Below are 16,153 nucleotides of genomic sequence, written 5' to 3' on the forward strand. Positions count from 1 at the left end.
AGATATGAACATTGGTTACTATTTATCCAGACGAGTACTAGAAATCAGTAAAACGTGCGCATGCCATGAATCACGAGTAGAATTATGCACTATCTTGGCTAGAACACAGCATGGCATATGAACCATAAAAGCAAGAAATGAAAATACTTGTTACTTTCAATTTCAGTTTGGAAGTACATCAAGTTCACATGGTGTTGTTCGTTACTAAGGTATAGTTAGTTCTTTACTTTGGTTTTTCTTTAATTTTTGGCTTACTGTGTTTCTCCAAAGAATATTACAAGATGTAGCTTTCAGTAGGTCCCAGGAACTATGAGGAAAAGAGCACCAATAAAGTTATTGAATGGTGAAGAAGGAAACATTACTGTGTTTTGTAGAAAGACCACAAGACAACCTTTAGAATCTTGACTGTAGGAGTTTGTTTCTGGTGCTGTCATTAGTGAAAATGTACAGTCTCTTACCTTACTGGACATGTTCATTTTCAGGTCACCACTTTAGTTTCATTGGTCAATGGACTTTCAGAATGACCAGTACATTGGAATTATCATATGGAGGTAGTGAGAAGATTTGGCACCAAACTAACACACTTCTGATTTTGGTTCATGAAACAATAGTTTATCTGTTTACACGTTTTAAGAGCCAAACTAAAAGAAGAACTGTCTGAGCTGGATAACTTGGTTACACAGAGTTAACCATTAACATTATGACGAGTTGTATGTGTGACTGCAATGCATCCAAGGGAAGAAAACCTAAAACTTTGCACACATAGTAAGGGGATAGTGTGGGTGTGTACCGAGGTACTATGTGTTAGATTTGACTCAAAAATGTTCTTTATCCTAATTATTCTGCTTTGTAAAGGTCTATAGAAAAGTATCATTTTTCTTTGTCTTACTCAGTGCACTATTTTCAACATAAACTTGGGAACTCTAAACATTTGAAGTAAACTAATTTTGGAAACAGAAACAGTGAATACTACAGAATTTGAAGACTGAAAAAGATTCAGATAAAATCACAGTTATAAAATAATCAAATATGATAAACTAAAGTAAGTCTATTTGTTTTGAAAAAGGGTTGGACTGAATTAAGATTGGAAAATCGTAAAATAAAAATCATTAAAGAATTGGCACATTGGGGTAGCTATAGAATTAATTAAAATAAAGGAGACACTTAACTGGTATAGTAAGATCTTAGTGGATCCACTCCTTACTATGTTTTAGTACTGTATATAGAGTCCAGGTTAAATGGGTTATAGCTAAAATATTCCTGGTTGACCAAGTATGATAATGATTGAAAATGTCTGATGACCAACGCTGTCGGTGAACAAAGGTCATGGAGTGACATTATTCACTGGACAAAGAATGTAAGTTGAAATTCTTAATATGAGTATGCTTTCTTTGTACACATTTCCACTAAATGATCAAGAAAAAAGATGTTTAGCATTAAAGATATCAAATTTGAAGTAAAGAGGACTGGAAGGTTAAACACCAACCATCTAGTGGAAGAAGACTATTGTATTTTTTGAAATGATGAGTCGTACCAATGATGAAAATTAGTAGTCTGTTCTCTTAATTATACTTTTAAAATTAAACAATAAGTTATCCTCTTGTAAACACTCTCAAACTCCTATATTTTGTTTTTTCTTGAATTAATTTTTTTTTACCTTGTGTTTTCCTTACAACATTACAATATGTACCTGATTTGCATGTTTGTTTGTTTTTTCTATTTATCATTTAATACTGAAACTTATGTTAGTGAACTTTCTATTTGTCTTTCCTACAAGAAAACATCTCTTAATTTGCAACTTCTATAACTTTTTGAGAAATAAAAATTTATTCAATGTTTTTAGGTAAAAATAAAATATCTACTATTTCTAAACTATTTGGTTCAGAGACATCTCAAGAAATGTTTCTAGGAACAGAGGGATAAAGTTAAGAGCAATGAATCTGCCATTACAGACAAGTGCTTACAGACTTGATCATTTATGATTTGTAAGATTCATTTAAGTCACATTGTAGATTTGCAACTATATATACTCCATAATAGTAAATGTTGGTTTGTTATTTTAGGTTCTTAACCCTGCAGGAGAATTTCACCCTACATGAAACTGCTGCTTATATAGGTGCAGTAATCTGAAATTGTATAAAGCACATTATTTTAATGGCATTTACTGTATATGTATGCTAAGAACAATACATCTCTGTGGTAACCTGCTGCTGATATTACCAGCAAGCAGCAACATGTTAACCCAATCACATTATGTCAGGGTTTACAGAATGTCATCAAGACCACATAGATTTCTTTGAAAACCTGACTGACAATTGTCATATTTTATATCCAAGAAGGTGCTGTGGTAGTGACATTTTCCAATATTAAGCTACAAGGTAGGTATTTCAAGGTTTTAAGTAAAGCTGCTGATAAAACTAGCAATTTTTATTGGAACTCATAATCAAGTATTCTTTATAAACATAATAAAGGAGAATCAAAATTAATTTAATGCATCACTTCTTAGCTTGCAACCTGAGCAAATATAATTATTGTCAGAAAACAACAAAATTATAAACCCTGTCAATTTGAAACTCCTTCAAAGTTAATGAGCATATTGTTTTTTTTTTGTAACTACAAAAGGGTAACAAATTGTAAATAATGGAAAAGTAATCAAAACTTTTAATGACATAACAAAATCTAAAATATCATCAAATGTTTATACCATAATATTTTAGTAGTATTAAAAAAGGTAAACAAGTTCATGCTTTTATGGCTTTATGTTATGCACAAAGAACACTTTTACAGGGGCATAAAAACTGTTAATGCTTACTTCCTTTAAAATTTATCACGAGTAAAACTTGCTGAAGACAGCGGTTGTATAGACTTATGAAAAGTTAACAAATGTTTGAAAATATCTAGATATTATTATTTTTGACTAGAATTTCTTCTTTATGTCTGCCTTAGAAATTTCCATGCTACTTGTGAAGTTCTGCTGATTGTGTGAGTGACCTCACACAGGTCGTGTAGTAATTATGGATTATAGTCATGTTGACTAATTGTTTTTTCAATTATGTTGTGATGCTTCTTGTTTGGTGATGTTGTTTTGTCTGGTGCACATGGGATGGTGTGTAAGGCAGAGGTGAGACTGTTTCTTGTTTCTGTTTTTTATAGTATTCTTTGGCTAGTGTATCAAATATGTTTTTGAAATAACCAAATACTTTGTTGAGGTCAGAAAATGACTGATTTGGGGTATATTCAGTGGTGATGCACACCAACACACACACACACATCCTAAATAGATCAGATGTATTTAAATTGGGTCTGATAAAGGCAAATTCTGGATGTTATTTATCTCATTTTACTGCTTTAATATCATGCTGAAAAGGTGTGGTCAGTTCTGTAACAACTGACATTCAAATCTGTAACAACACAGAAAGGTAAAATATTACTCTTTATATTATGACATAGGTTTTTTCTGTCACTTTACCTTGCTTGTGGAGAATGAAGTTAATGTTAGATAACACTGCACAACAAAGTTTTTGCTTCTTGAACACTGTTGGGTGTTCCTTGTAGAGTTTTGGCTGCTAATAACGAAAATCACATCCACATTTGCCCATTACCTACAGTTTCATTAAAATCTTCAGTTTTGCAACCGTGGGAAAACAATATCAGGGCAACTGGAATTTGTCAATGCTTGCTGACTACTGTTGGACACTGCAACGTGATGCACCAGACATTGAATACAAACAAAAATCAGGAGCAAAACACTTTTAATTATGTTGAACTTAATAGCGTATTACAAACATAAACACAATTAAATAAGTTATTGCCAGTAAACAGTTAACTGTCTATTTCTCAAAGTTTCTACGTGATGAAGCAAAACCAAAACTGTATTTGTGCATACCCACCAGGTACCTGTCACAAACAGCAAAACCTTTTTTCAGGAAGCAAAACATTTACAAAAAATTATTGTGCAGTGTAATTTGTGTATGGAGTAAAAAGGTTTATTATCTTAATTGTACCTAATACAAAAGCTAGATTAGACTAGCTTTCCCATAAGTTATTTCTATGTAATTCAATAGAGAGTGTGAGCAAGAAATTTTGGAATTTATATATTCCCATTGTTGTATGACTTTCAACATAACAAGTACATGATATGTATCTCAGGACAACTGATTATACCAAAATAAAGCTGAGAACAATGTTTTGACCTTCTCAGGTCATCTTCAGATTAACAAAGAAGGAGTTTGCAACAGTTGTTCTGAAATGCATTTTACTTCAAGTTGGTTTGTCGTCATCACGAAATGCGTGATATATTGTTAATCACTTAACCTCCCCCTACATGTTGATATGGCATGTTTTGGTAAACATATAAATACAAAAATTTTGATTTTTTTTCTCTTTTCCCATTATTGCATTTGCTTGTTTTGAAGTGGTGTAAAATGAGCAGGAGAATATGTCAATGTGAGGTTTCATAGTACTAACAAACATAGGATTTTATAGTTAACTGAAGACTCAAAAATTACTACATAATTATTATTAATACAGATTATCTTTGGATATGTTAATGATCTGGCTGTCTAAGTAGGTCATAAAGGTTTTTAAGATTTTATTTCTTAGAAATAGCAAATAATAACGTAAGTTGAATCTTTCAGACTGAGTTATTCAAGAAAAAGTTAAAATACTTTTCAGAATTATTATGGTTTTTATACCTTATGTATTATATAGAAACTGAAATACATCATGATGTATTCAACCATATTAATATTGCTCTTGATACATAGTCTTAAATGTGTTTAAAGATGGAACCTCTTTGCTTTCTACTTTTAGAGATACATTTCCCTGACTTTGAAATCCTGACATAAGTAAGGAATTTTTTAGAATTAGTCATATATAAAAGAATTTCTAAAGTGTGGAACATCAGGTTCACAATTTCACCCATTTAAGGTTATAAATATTTATTTTCAGTATTTGTTTAAGGTCTGGCACTAAAATTATACTAATTTTTTCACTTGTAATTAGTGAGAGTTAAATATTTTCTTTAGGAATGGTTGTAAAAAATGCAGTTTTATTGCATATGAATTCTGCAGTTATAACACTTAGCAGAGACATAAATCAGGTAGATAATTGTGACTAACCAACAATAATTGGCTTTACAAGTACAATGAAATTATTAACATAGCTAAAACTCATTCAGTACAAAAAGCATAAGCTATAATATTGATGTAACTTTGTTGAATGTTATTTTTATACATTTTAAAAATGCATGTTGGGACATTTTATCTGTTTTTATAACTTTAAAAAAATTAAAACTTATGTAACAAGTTGTGGTACAAGTATTGTGTACATATTAACTGTACATAGCTATCTTTAATATTAAATTAGTTTTCATAATTTTTGTGTGTTTTTCAATAGTTAGGTCACTGATATTCTTAGGGTGAATAAAAACAAGTGATAAAAGTCTGCTTCATGTAAATCACACACCACAGCATTGAAGTGTTTTATCTTGTTACTCTTAACATGGGTACATTTCAGTTACATTCATCTCTTACAAAAGGTGATATAACTATTTTAATTTCAGGAACTGATCCTAAATCTGTACTGTGTGTTTTTTATAAGTAAGGACAGTGTAAGGAAGGTGACAAATGCAAGTTTTCCCAAGATGACGTTGAAAGTGAGAATGAAAAGAATAGTATTTACGTAGACTTGAGAGATGAAGGTAATGTAGTTTATCTTGTTATCTATGCATCTATTATCTACTAAAAACATAAAGTATAAAGGTCTTTTAAATCAACTGTACAGTTTTCTGTGTTTGTATTATTAGTGTTAAACTACTGAAGCATTTTAAGAGTTTAAATGGCAATCTTCAGTTGTACCTTTTAGAAAATTAATGAAGATAAATCTAATTCTGTTAAGGGTTTATATCTTTCTTTTCAAATATAAAATGTTTAAATTCTATATTTTTTGGTCAAGATGAATTTTTATCTAATAAGTAATTTGGATTTCAATCAGTTAATTATTATTGACTGCACTTGATAAACCAGAATAAACATATGATGTCACAGAAGAATATTCCTGTAGCTTTCAAATAGTCAAAAATATTTTCAGAAATAAAACCACAACAACTAAAGAAACAATAAAAATTCCTGTCTTTGGTATTTTTCTTCTTTTCCCTGAGTCTTACATTAAGAACATTTGTTCACAATCATGAGAGCTCTGGGTATCTAATATGTTGATAAACCAAATTACTGCTGCAGTAATATATGATCAGTGTATTGACGATAGAAATTCCCATTATAGCTGAACGTGCTACTGGTAAGATTTCCCAGGAATTTAGTTCAAAGTTATATACAGACTTTAATTCTTAGGAAATTAGATTCATGGGTTTGGCCAGTGATTTCTTCTTCTTTTCAGTAAAACAATGTTTCTAAGTAAGAATGTAATCAATGAGAAGACATTTGGACTCTCTTTTTTTTAAACTTTTTATTTTAGTCTGTCATATTCCACACCATTTCAGGAGTTTTAGTTTTCCACTACTTTTCATGCTTCCAAGTTGTTTGCTATGGAAGAGAATTACTCTTCTCATACTTTTGTTTCTGTTGGTACCAGTTCTACCAGGGGACCAGTACATGTTGATAAACTTTACCATGCTTCAAATCTGGTTGATATACCTGTGGTAGTTGTGACTCAGATGTCATTTGTGTGGCTTTACTCTTATTTACACATGGGAGAATTGTACATGCAGTAAAGCCTTTTGTCAAAGTTCATAAAAACCACTAACTCATTTTCTGACATGCACAAACAAAGAAACTTTATATAAAGAAATCAGTTGTTAAACAAAAAACACCATTTTTATTACACAGTGTAAAAAAATGCAGTCATCAATGTGTAGGACATAAACAACCTTTAGAGAACATTTCAACAACCATAAATCTTCTATTAACATTGAAAATGATCTCCCAGTTGCTCAGCACTTTTCCCAACCCACTTGGGTTATATGATTTATCATTTCACTTCTATCAAGACTTCTTGAACCTACGTGTTTTTTTATCATGAATGATGTGTTTAAAATGCTTTACGTTTCTCAATGATCAACTATTAGAGCTGTAAGGATTATTGGTTATTTCTTGTTGCTCTAATTCTGAATTTTTACCATATGATATATACAGTAAATATATATATATATATATGATAAAAACTTATTTTAATTTTTTTTAGTGATAATATAATCATTTTTAAACAATCCACTTAACTCTGCACACAGTAGCAATTCTTGTGTGCCTACTCTTGAGTTTTTGCTCATGCCACTAACCTTGAACTATTTCCCACCTAAACCACATGTTTTGACATGAATTCCGTTAGTACATAACACAGTCATCATGTAGTAATATCCCTTCACCAGTAGGAAGGTCAACATCCTCCATGCTCATGGGTCCCTACAAGAACTTGCACTTGAAATTATCTTTGTTCATAATTTAGGCACATTCATTTTTTAACTTTGAAAGATTTTGAGCAATTTTTGTGATTCATTTGTTAATCTATTTTATCAAGTTACTATCTTTTTGATAATATTTTATGACTTTCTGAAATGTATAATCGTTTCTTTTCATGGTTTCTGTGCAAGTGAGATCTATTTGTGTGTGACACCCTTTTCTCTGTCATTTACATTCCCCAGTCTTCCATACATGATTTACGTCTTGCTCCACTCATTTGCCATGAGGTCTTCAAGATGCTCTTCTTTCCTTGGAGTCTTGAGTGGAAGTTTCTTTCCATCATTTTATCATATCTTTACTCAATCATCTTTACCATTCCTTGACCCATGTACACTTGTTATTTTATAATTTCCTTTTCTCACTCTCTCTGCCTCCTCTGACCATACTCTCCTCCCAGGGGGTTATCCTTTGTCTGCTCTATTGGTAGCTACCTCTAACCTTTGAACTTAGTTGACTTGATTCCTGTTGAATTGCTTTTTTTATCTTTTCTACTCACTTCATAACCAACCTTTTCATCACTTTGGTTTCTACCCTTTGTCTATCGTCTCTTCCTCCTAGGAATTCCTCTCTCCCTATTGTTTTTCTTCTGTTTTCTGATCCTTAGCACCATTGTCTTAATGACACAGTGTTAGAGCTTTTGGCTTTAAATGCCTTATAGAAGGTTATTTTTCCCTTTATGGGTTACTGCTCCCACCTCTGTGTTGAACCCTGAATCTTGGAAACTGATATCTTCTCTTTGTACTTCTCTAAACCACTTCTGATGATTCCCTTGTTCCAAATATAGGAATTTCACTGTCTTAATATATTGTTTTTGCCCAACCTTTAAATTAAGCTGGTCGATGTCTTCGATACCTTTTATCACCTTCCAATAATCCCATCATCACAATACACACTATTTTGAGGCATGACTCTTGCTCCTAATGTCTCTAGCCATGTTATGAGGGCTTTAACTTGCTATATTCACAGTCTTGGCCTTTGTTTCTTTTCCATTCTGGACACATGGCTGCATTTTGCTTTTACCTTTTCTTCAGGTACATTCATTATTAATTAAGAAACAATTTCTCTGAAAAGGCATGTCTAAATTTTTGGGTTGTTTCTGACTCTTATATTTGTTCCTTTTTTCTCCATTTCTTATTTGGGCTCATCCATTTTCACTTTGTTTGCAAATTATGGAATATCTGGTTACCTGAGCTCTTTTGATCCAGTGGTAACATAACGAACAGTCTGGCTGTATACACCATCTTGCTTGTGCTATTCATTTCTATATGTGTTCCCTGCCATCTCCCCTCTCCCTCCCAGTGTCTTGTTGAAGTTCTGTAACACCCCTTGTCAAGTTCTGTTGATAGCACATTATTGACCAGCTCTTTCTTGGTTTCCTCTTTTCCAACTTGCTTTATTACTCTTTCATCTGGGAATGTTGTCCTTTATTGTTCACATGTGGGATTGTCCTTTTTTTTTTCTCAATGGACACTTTCTCATGTTGTATTGCCCTTCTTTCATACTACTTGATTCATGCTTTCACTCTAGGATCCCAAACACAGTTGGTAATGGTCTGTCCAGATGAACTCCTTACTGTAGAGGTAGTTCTGGAAATTTTAATGGTAAAATGATGGCTAGACACGCTGATTCAGTAACAGAGTAGTTCTCACTACTTAACAACTTTTCACTTGTATGTATTACTGGAAACGGTCCATCTCTATATTATTGTAAGAGCACTTTCCCAATTTCAAAGACTGAAGCATCAGCCTAAACAGTCAATGGTTTTTGAAGTCTGGAATGCAACCAGGTGTCGCCATTTCTACATTACTTTGTTCGATAAGCCTTTCTTGGTCAGGTTAGTCAATGGTGCACTAATTTCAACATAATTTGGGATGAATTTCTGTAATATCAAAATAAATCCAGAAAGGATCTGACTTGTTGCTTTTTAGTCAGAGCTAATGTATCTTGTATTTGGAATACCTTCTTTTCCATGGCTGTCTTTAAGTCCCAGCACATAATATGCAGTGTAGCATTTGGATGGTCTGATGGTGAGACCTGCTTCTCTCACATGTTGTAACAGCTTTCTATATTTCTTTATATAGTCTTCCCATTTTACAGTATGTGTCAGGATGGCATCTGCATAGTGCTTGATATTGGTGGTATTGCACAGCACCCTCCTTGTTATGCAGTTGAATGTTTCTGCAGAGTTTACTTGGCACCTGCTGAAATTGGTAACATCCATCTAGTATTAAAAATGCTGTCTTCTCTGTAAATCCTGTCTTCATTAGAATTTGGCAATAACCTTTACTGCAATTGATCTTTGAAGAGAACCTGACCTGATAGTTTCTAGGTTTACCATTGATTCAGAGTTGAACTTCATCACAAGATTTAGCTTTTGGAAATTTATTTAGAAACAGTTAACCTATCTCTAATTTTTGAGATTAAAACTGGTAAATGGTAAGCTGAATTTGAAGGCTTAACAATTCTAGCTTCCAAGATTGCCTCAGCTTCCTGCCTTGTAAGGTATTTCATTGCATAAGGCATCTGAAAGGGCTTCACTTTAGTTGGATGCCATGTTGTTGTGTTGAACAAGGCCTATCATTCCTGGTCTATCCATGAAGATATCTCTTCTCTTTCCATTCTTTTATCAAAATTTGACATGGTTATATATCATGTAATTTCCATGCTATTTGCACTTTTACTATAGTTGTGCACATATTGGTCTATTTATTTCCACTGTCCTTCACATTTTCTTCTTCCACAACTTACCACTGTGTTATCATGGCTGTGGTTTACCAAATGTTATACACTTACTTAATAGTAATGTAAATTTATAGGTGTGTTGGGCTACAAAATTTTCTACAGTTGATATCTCTGACTTGCTGGCAGCAAAACTGACAAAAAATGAACATGCACTCCACTTGTTTTTTAAAATAATATATGTTTGAAACAAGTTAAATGTATGTACAAAATTATTTGCACTATGGAAATAATATCTGTATCTTAGACACTATACAGTTTTCTTTTTATTGTCCAAAGTACACTTAAGCCAATTCAATTGTTTTAGAATTCAGTTAACAAGCTAAACTTTTATTTCTTTTATTCACAGTAGTGTCATGATATCACATGAGCGACTATGGTTGTATCCTTAACTTTCAGTATTATTCTGTTTTTTGTATCCAATTATCATCTCTCTTTTGTTGAAGTCCACATATGTGGGTTCAATTGGTTTAGAACACCCTTTTATGAGACATTATTCTCCTTATCTCTTTCAAACTTTAAATGTCACCCTAACCTACCAACCATTCACTCCCACAACAGTTAACTTTACAAAGTCTAGCTTTTCTGTGGCAGAACTTCTCTCTCATGTGACTTTTACTCTTTTTTCATTCATCTAGTTGTAGTTATTTATACATGTATCACAGTCTTGACATCACTGGATTTCAAACACAGTGTTCAATAGTCTCAACATCAGTGAGTTAGAAAGTAAATTAATTAGTAACACTACCTGCACTAAACAGTCTTATATTCAAGTTGGTGTAAAGATTAGGCACAAGTTTTCTCTGAATACTTTGTTATTACATTATTATTGAATAATATCATAATTTTATAAAGTTATATTTCCTGCATATAAATCGTTATCTGTATGCATTTATAACATTACATCTTGTTTTCTGTAATTTATAAAATTGTGTTCTCTGTGTGCTTTCTTTTATAATATTATATCTATTTTTTTACAATTGTGTCATTACATTCTGTGTACTTCAAGAGAGCAGCTCTTAGGTCTAACTTGACAAGAATTTCATTTTAAACATTTTTGGCCTGGAAAAAGAAAAAAGTGTTTTATTTTCTGTCTATCCACACTTCAATACAAGTTCACTTATTGAATTTCATATTTTGTACTCTTGTCTTCCTCTTTTCATGTTTATGAAGGATGGTATACTTTTAAAATATTTTCATATAAATGTACATAAGTTGGTATCATTGTTTTAAGTTATTTAGATTCTTTATACACTAGACTTTATTGACTGGTAACAATTTAGATCTTTATTACATTCTTTTAACGAAAACGTGTGTGAAGTGTAACAATTAATATATAAATTTGGGAAATAAGTACATACATATATATAAAGTATAAAAGACATCATGTACAAAAATTTTTATTTCTGTCTAATTGCATGTATGTTCAATATTTAATTAAAATATATTTTGTAAGCATAGTATCAACAAAAAAACAACAACATTATTTTGGTTTTGTAGATAACAGAGAAGAAGGAAAAAGCTCAAGTGGAACAGGACAGGAAAAAACTAGAGTTTAAAGCTGGTCGTCACATTGGTATAAGTATTGTAAAACTGTGTGACTGTCATCATATGATGAGTATTATTAGTAAGTTAAAGTTTGTTGACCATCATCTTGGTGTAATTGTAATAGATGAACTCTACTGGTCATCCCTTAATTCAATGAAATATAACTGCATGTTATCATCATAGTGTATCTATTGTAAATATTGATATTGTTTAATTGACATAAGAAGTAAGTGATCAACAATGTGTAAAATCTTTCTTGAAATTACTGATCATCACTGTGATATAAATAATAATATATTTATTTTCAACATAGCTTGTACTTTGCTTTAGAAGAGGTAAGCTAACCTTAAAAATAGCAAGACAACTTGATGGAGAATTTTAATATTATATGGTACAAAATGCATTATTAATGAATGTGGTCATAGTGCATATTTAAACTTGTCAAGTTTATTCTTTTCACTGTTAAGTATGTTGATCTGAAGAGTAATCTAGAATCTTCATCGTTATGAGTCTTCAAACAGCTCAGTGGACGAGAGATGTTTACATTCAACCCAGACTTGCCTGAAGAAGGATAGATGGGTGAAGATGAGGCAGCATGTGATCTATTTCCTGGAGAAGATAGTGAGGTATTAATATTTCATTCATTATCAAAGCATGAGGTCTTGTTTGCATGCTATTTTATCTCTTAAGGATTTTTTTGGAAATGTTATTAAGGAATGTTGCTTAATTAAACAGTACGTGTTTTATCCAGTTCATCAATATCATTTGATATCATAGTTTGTTTATTCAAAGAGAAAAAAAAAGTTGTACAGTGTAACATTTATATATTTTTATTTCTGTCTCCACATTACAGGCTGTGGTATCACAAGGATGTTGGAAGGATTCTCTTTATCCAAAAAAGACATAATTTTCATCTCTCTCTTTTTTGATTAATACCAGCAAACTTGATTGTTAGTGTTGACACATCAGTGAACAGTTTTTGTAGCTGGGAAATTGAAAATTGATTTTAAAAGGCTTTTATAGTTTTGGAGGAAATAAAAATGCACATTTAAACTCAAACCAGAAGTTTAAAAAATACACACATTAATTTGCTTTCATGGTTAAAAACATGAAATAAATACCTCATTCAAAATATTTTATGAAAAGTGAATGAAATAATGAACAAAACTGCCTATGGATATTGTATTAAAGAAAGGACATTAGGTGTTTAATGAGTCGGTTTACAATCATTGTAAATGGCGAACTTTCTTCATTGAATGTGAAGTTTTAAGTCAAGTTCTAGAAAAGTCAATTACTTATGAAGAATCAGTCCCAGTTCCAGATTTTTCTTAACTGGAAAGGGGGGCAGTGAGACATATGCTGGGATTAAATCTGAAGTTATGGTAAAACTAAATTTGTGGACAGTAGTAGCTTTAGGGTTAGAGAACTATTTTAGCCTCCTCCCACCAGTGCTAGCTCTGTTAAGAAATATAATTGAAAAATTAATATATATAAATATTACTTTTAAATTTTGTCTATGTCAATGCTTATGTGTATGAAATATATTTATCATAAAATTTGAGGGCTTTGGAACATATAAAAATTTAATCTTTGTAAACTTTCTTTGCAATTGCAGAACTGTGATTCATATGTGGACCTAACAGCTGAGACCCTTATCCTGCAAGCAAATGTAGGATTAACATTAACTAATCTTCATGAAGTGGACAGAAGAAAAGCAAACCTATATGGTAAGGAGATGAACTCAGTGTCAAGTATGTACTGCATTAAGAAGTAACTATTATAGTAGGGAGTTGTGCCTTAAATTTAATTCAAGTGTCTGTTGAAATTGGAAAGTTATAGTTAAGATTTAATGTGAAGTATCAATTTTAATAAGAGAATTGTTGACAAAATTTGAAAAAGTATGTTATAATAATATGAAGTTAGAGCATAATATAAATTAGCTGTTAAAGTAAGATATTGTTAAAACCATTATTATTAACTGTAATAATAATTAATTTGTATTTAATGGTTATTAATTTAAAAAAAAGATGTTTAGACTTATTTAATGAAACCACAAATATTTCATTTTCAGAAAAAATTGACATTGAAAATGTTAAAAGAAAGGTCTGTCTGTGAAAGGTAGTTTGCAAAATTTTGTACAGATACTAAAAAGCCTGAATGAAGGTTATAGCTAATAAGAATGATAAATGTATTGATATATGTAAAAATTATATATTTGCTTTGTTACTTATTGTCAATGTTTCAAAATGTATTGAGAAAAATCAGGACAGATTATGTTGATTAAATATCATGTAGATAATTACATCAGTAATTGTTGGTATCATTGTTGTTAGTGGTATTTTGTACTAACATGGTGTTCATTATGATTGTTTTATTAAATGAATTTGTAGGAGAGGAGGGGAAGCTTCCTGAAGCAGCTGGTTGAGAAGATCATCTTGCTGCTACAGTAGATGGAGAAGCTGTACCAATCAGTGAAAACCTATCTGATGAAGAATTGGATGTGGAGTAACCAATGTGTAATAAGTAGAAATCTTATGAAGTTATAATGTCTGAAACTTAACTGTAGTGTGTGTAACTGAACATTGACAGTGACTTGTGTCTCCCAGATTCTTCTTGAAGATAATTTCAAGATTGTTTTACTAAATGCTAATGCTTTATCACAGGTATGATCTATACCACTAGTAGATGTCTGCTCTTCATTTATTTATTACTTACCTACCTATAGCTGAACATTTTTTGTTAATAGTTAAAAAAAACACATTCTATTGAACTTTATGTTTTACCTTTTGTTATTTTGTTCAAAGCAAGTTACAAAGATTGGTTTAAGCAATTTATTGCTCATTGCAGTGAATAATATATTGTTTCTGGAATTTTAATGCTAAAGTTACCTTAAAAACAAACGTAACATTAGATTGATAAAATGTTTTAAGTAAAACAAGATATAACAGGAGTAAATATGATTTATAAAGAACAATAATCTTTCTATCTTTAGGAATTTGGTTGTGAAATGTATATTTTTCATTAAATATCAAGTTATAAATATTCATTATTGCAAAATAAATGGTGAAAAAAATGAAGCAGTGTCAGTTTAATTCATTGATTGGCACACATCAAATAGTGTTTTTAATTTTTGTAAATGCATAGTTGTATTTATTGAATACAAAAAGATATTTAATCAATAATCATAAAAGTAATATGGTCTGAACACATATTTAGTTATCTGTGCTCATATCGTGGAATGTTTTTATTTCTGATCTATGTAAAAGACTTGCTTTGATCATAAGTTGAAATTAATTCTATACCAATTTCTTGTGATATCCTGATCAATTTCTAATTTAATTGTATTTACGATAACATCAGGTTAATGCATACATATTTTACAAATAACCGAATGTTACTAATAGTTATTTCTCGTCCATGTTCAAGGTTTGAAAGTGAGCCTAATCCCCAAACTTAGTAATTTAGTTTTTAAATGTACAAATAGTTTTTCTGTATATTTTTATTTTAATTATGGAATTTTAAGCATAATTCTAACATAGTAAACTATGAAAACTGAATACATTTATTTAATGGTTTGTCCTATTTTATTGCAAAAAGGCAACTACTGGATGAAGTAGTTTCAAACTTCAAAATTACTTTTATGAATCGTATAACTTGTTCAAATAAAAGTTAACATTTTTATACTGAAACCACATTTCAGATAGGTATTTACCTCTTCTCACCTCAAAGCTGTTTCAATCTTGATTTGCTCTCTAAACATTGCCAAAAAAAACATTTCACCTAGCTCATCAGTCTTTCAAAACATGTATTGATCATGCAACTACCTTCCAACATTCCTACTGTACTAGCACAGTCTATTATTCTAGCATAATCCTCACTTTCAAGAACTGTCATATTCAAATCAGAAACGCTGGCAAATCATTGAGGGAAAAAGTGGTTGAAGTGAGGCAAGTAGGTATCAAAATACATTGTCAGGATTAGAAAATGTTAACTTATGAAATGGTCTTACTTCTTCTCACCCCACTTTGAAAAACTAGAGGGATAGATGAACATGCAAAAACAAAATCAAGCAGAAAATAACCACACTGAAAGAACTGGTGTGCAAGATTAAAAACAGAAGTTACATCTGTGTGGTTTTGAACTATTTCTCAAATGGGTATGTTTTTTACCTAGTAAGGAACACTTGCATTGGGGAAAGACATATCGTACCAAATCAGTATAAGTGTTGAAGAACAAGACTTGGATACCATGACAAAGTTGAAAAATCTTATGTGGACATGATAGCAACTCATATAAGTGCCAATTGTACATCTTCAGGTTACACTGAATTATGACAAGTGCAATCTATCCAGTTGAAACACCTCATATGAGACACTGTGAGCAACAAGTGC

At 31.2% G+C, this 16,153-nt stretch overlaps 1 long non-coding RNA gene across 2 annotated transcripts; it reads left to right on the forward strand.

The window, feature by feature from the left end:
- Window positions 1-5,558: 5,558 nt before the first annotated feature.
- LOC143242859 (uncharacterized) lies at window positions 5,559-14,694 on the forward strand. Of its 2 annotated transcripts, XR_013023342.1 has the most exons (6): window positions 5,559-5,701; window positions 11,715-11,841; window positions 12,230-12,388; window positions 13,378-13,489; window positions 13,834-13,880; window positions 14,153-14,694. It is a non-coding gene; the product is annotated as an uncharacterized LOC143242859 (long non-coding RNA). The 2 variants fall into 2 exon arrangements; XR_013023343.1 differs by lacking the exon at window positions 13,834-13,880 and having other exon boundaries at window positions 11,715-12,388.
- Window positions 14,695-16,153: the final 1,459 nt, after the last annotated feature.

Source organism: Tachypleus tridentatus, unplaced genomic scaffold (genome assembly GCF_004210375.1).
Source record: "Tachypleus tridentatus isolate NWPU-2018 unplaced genomic scaffold, ASM421037v1 Hic_cluster_2, whole genome shotgun sequence".
NCBI classification, from domain to species: domain Eukaryota; kingdom Metazoa; phylum Arthropoda; class Merostomata; order Xiphosura; family Limulidae; genus Tachypleus; species Tachypleus tridentatus.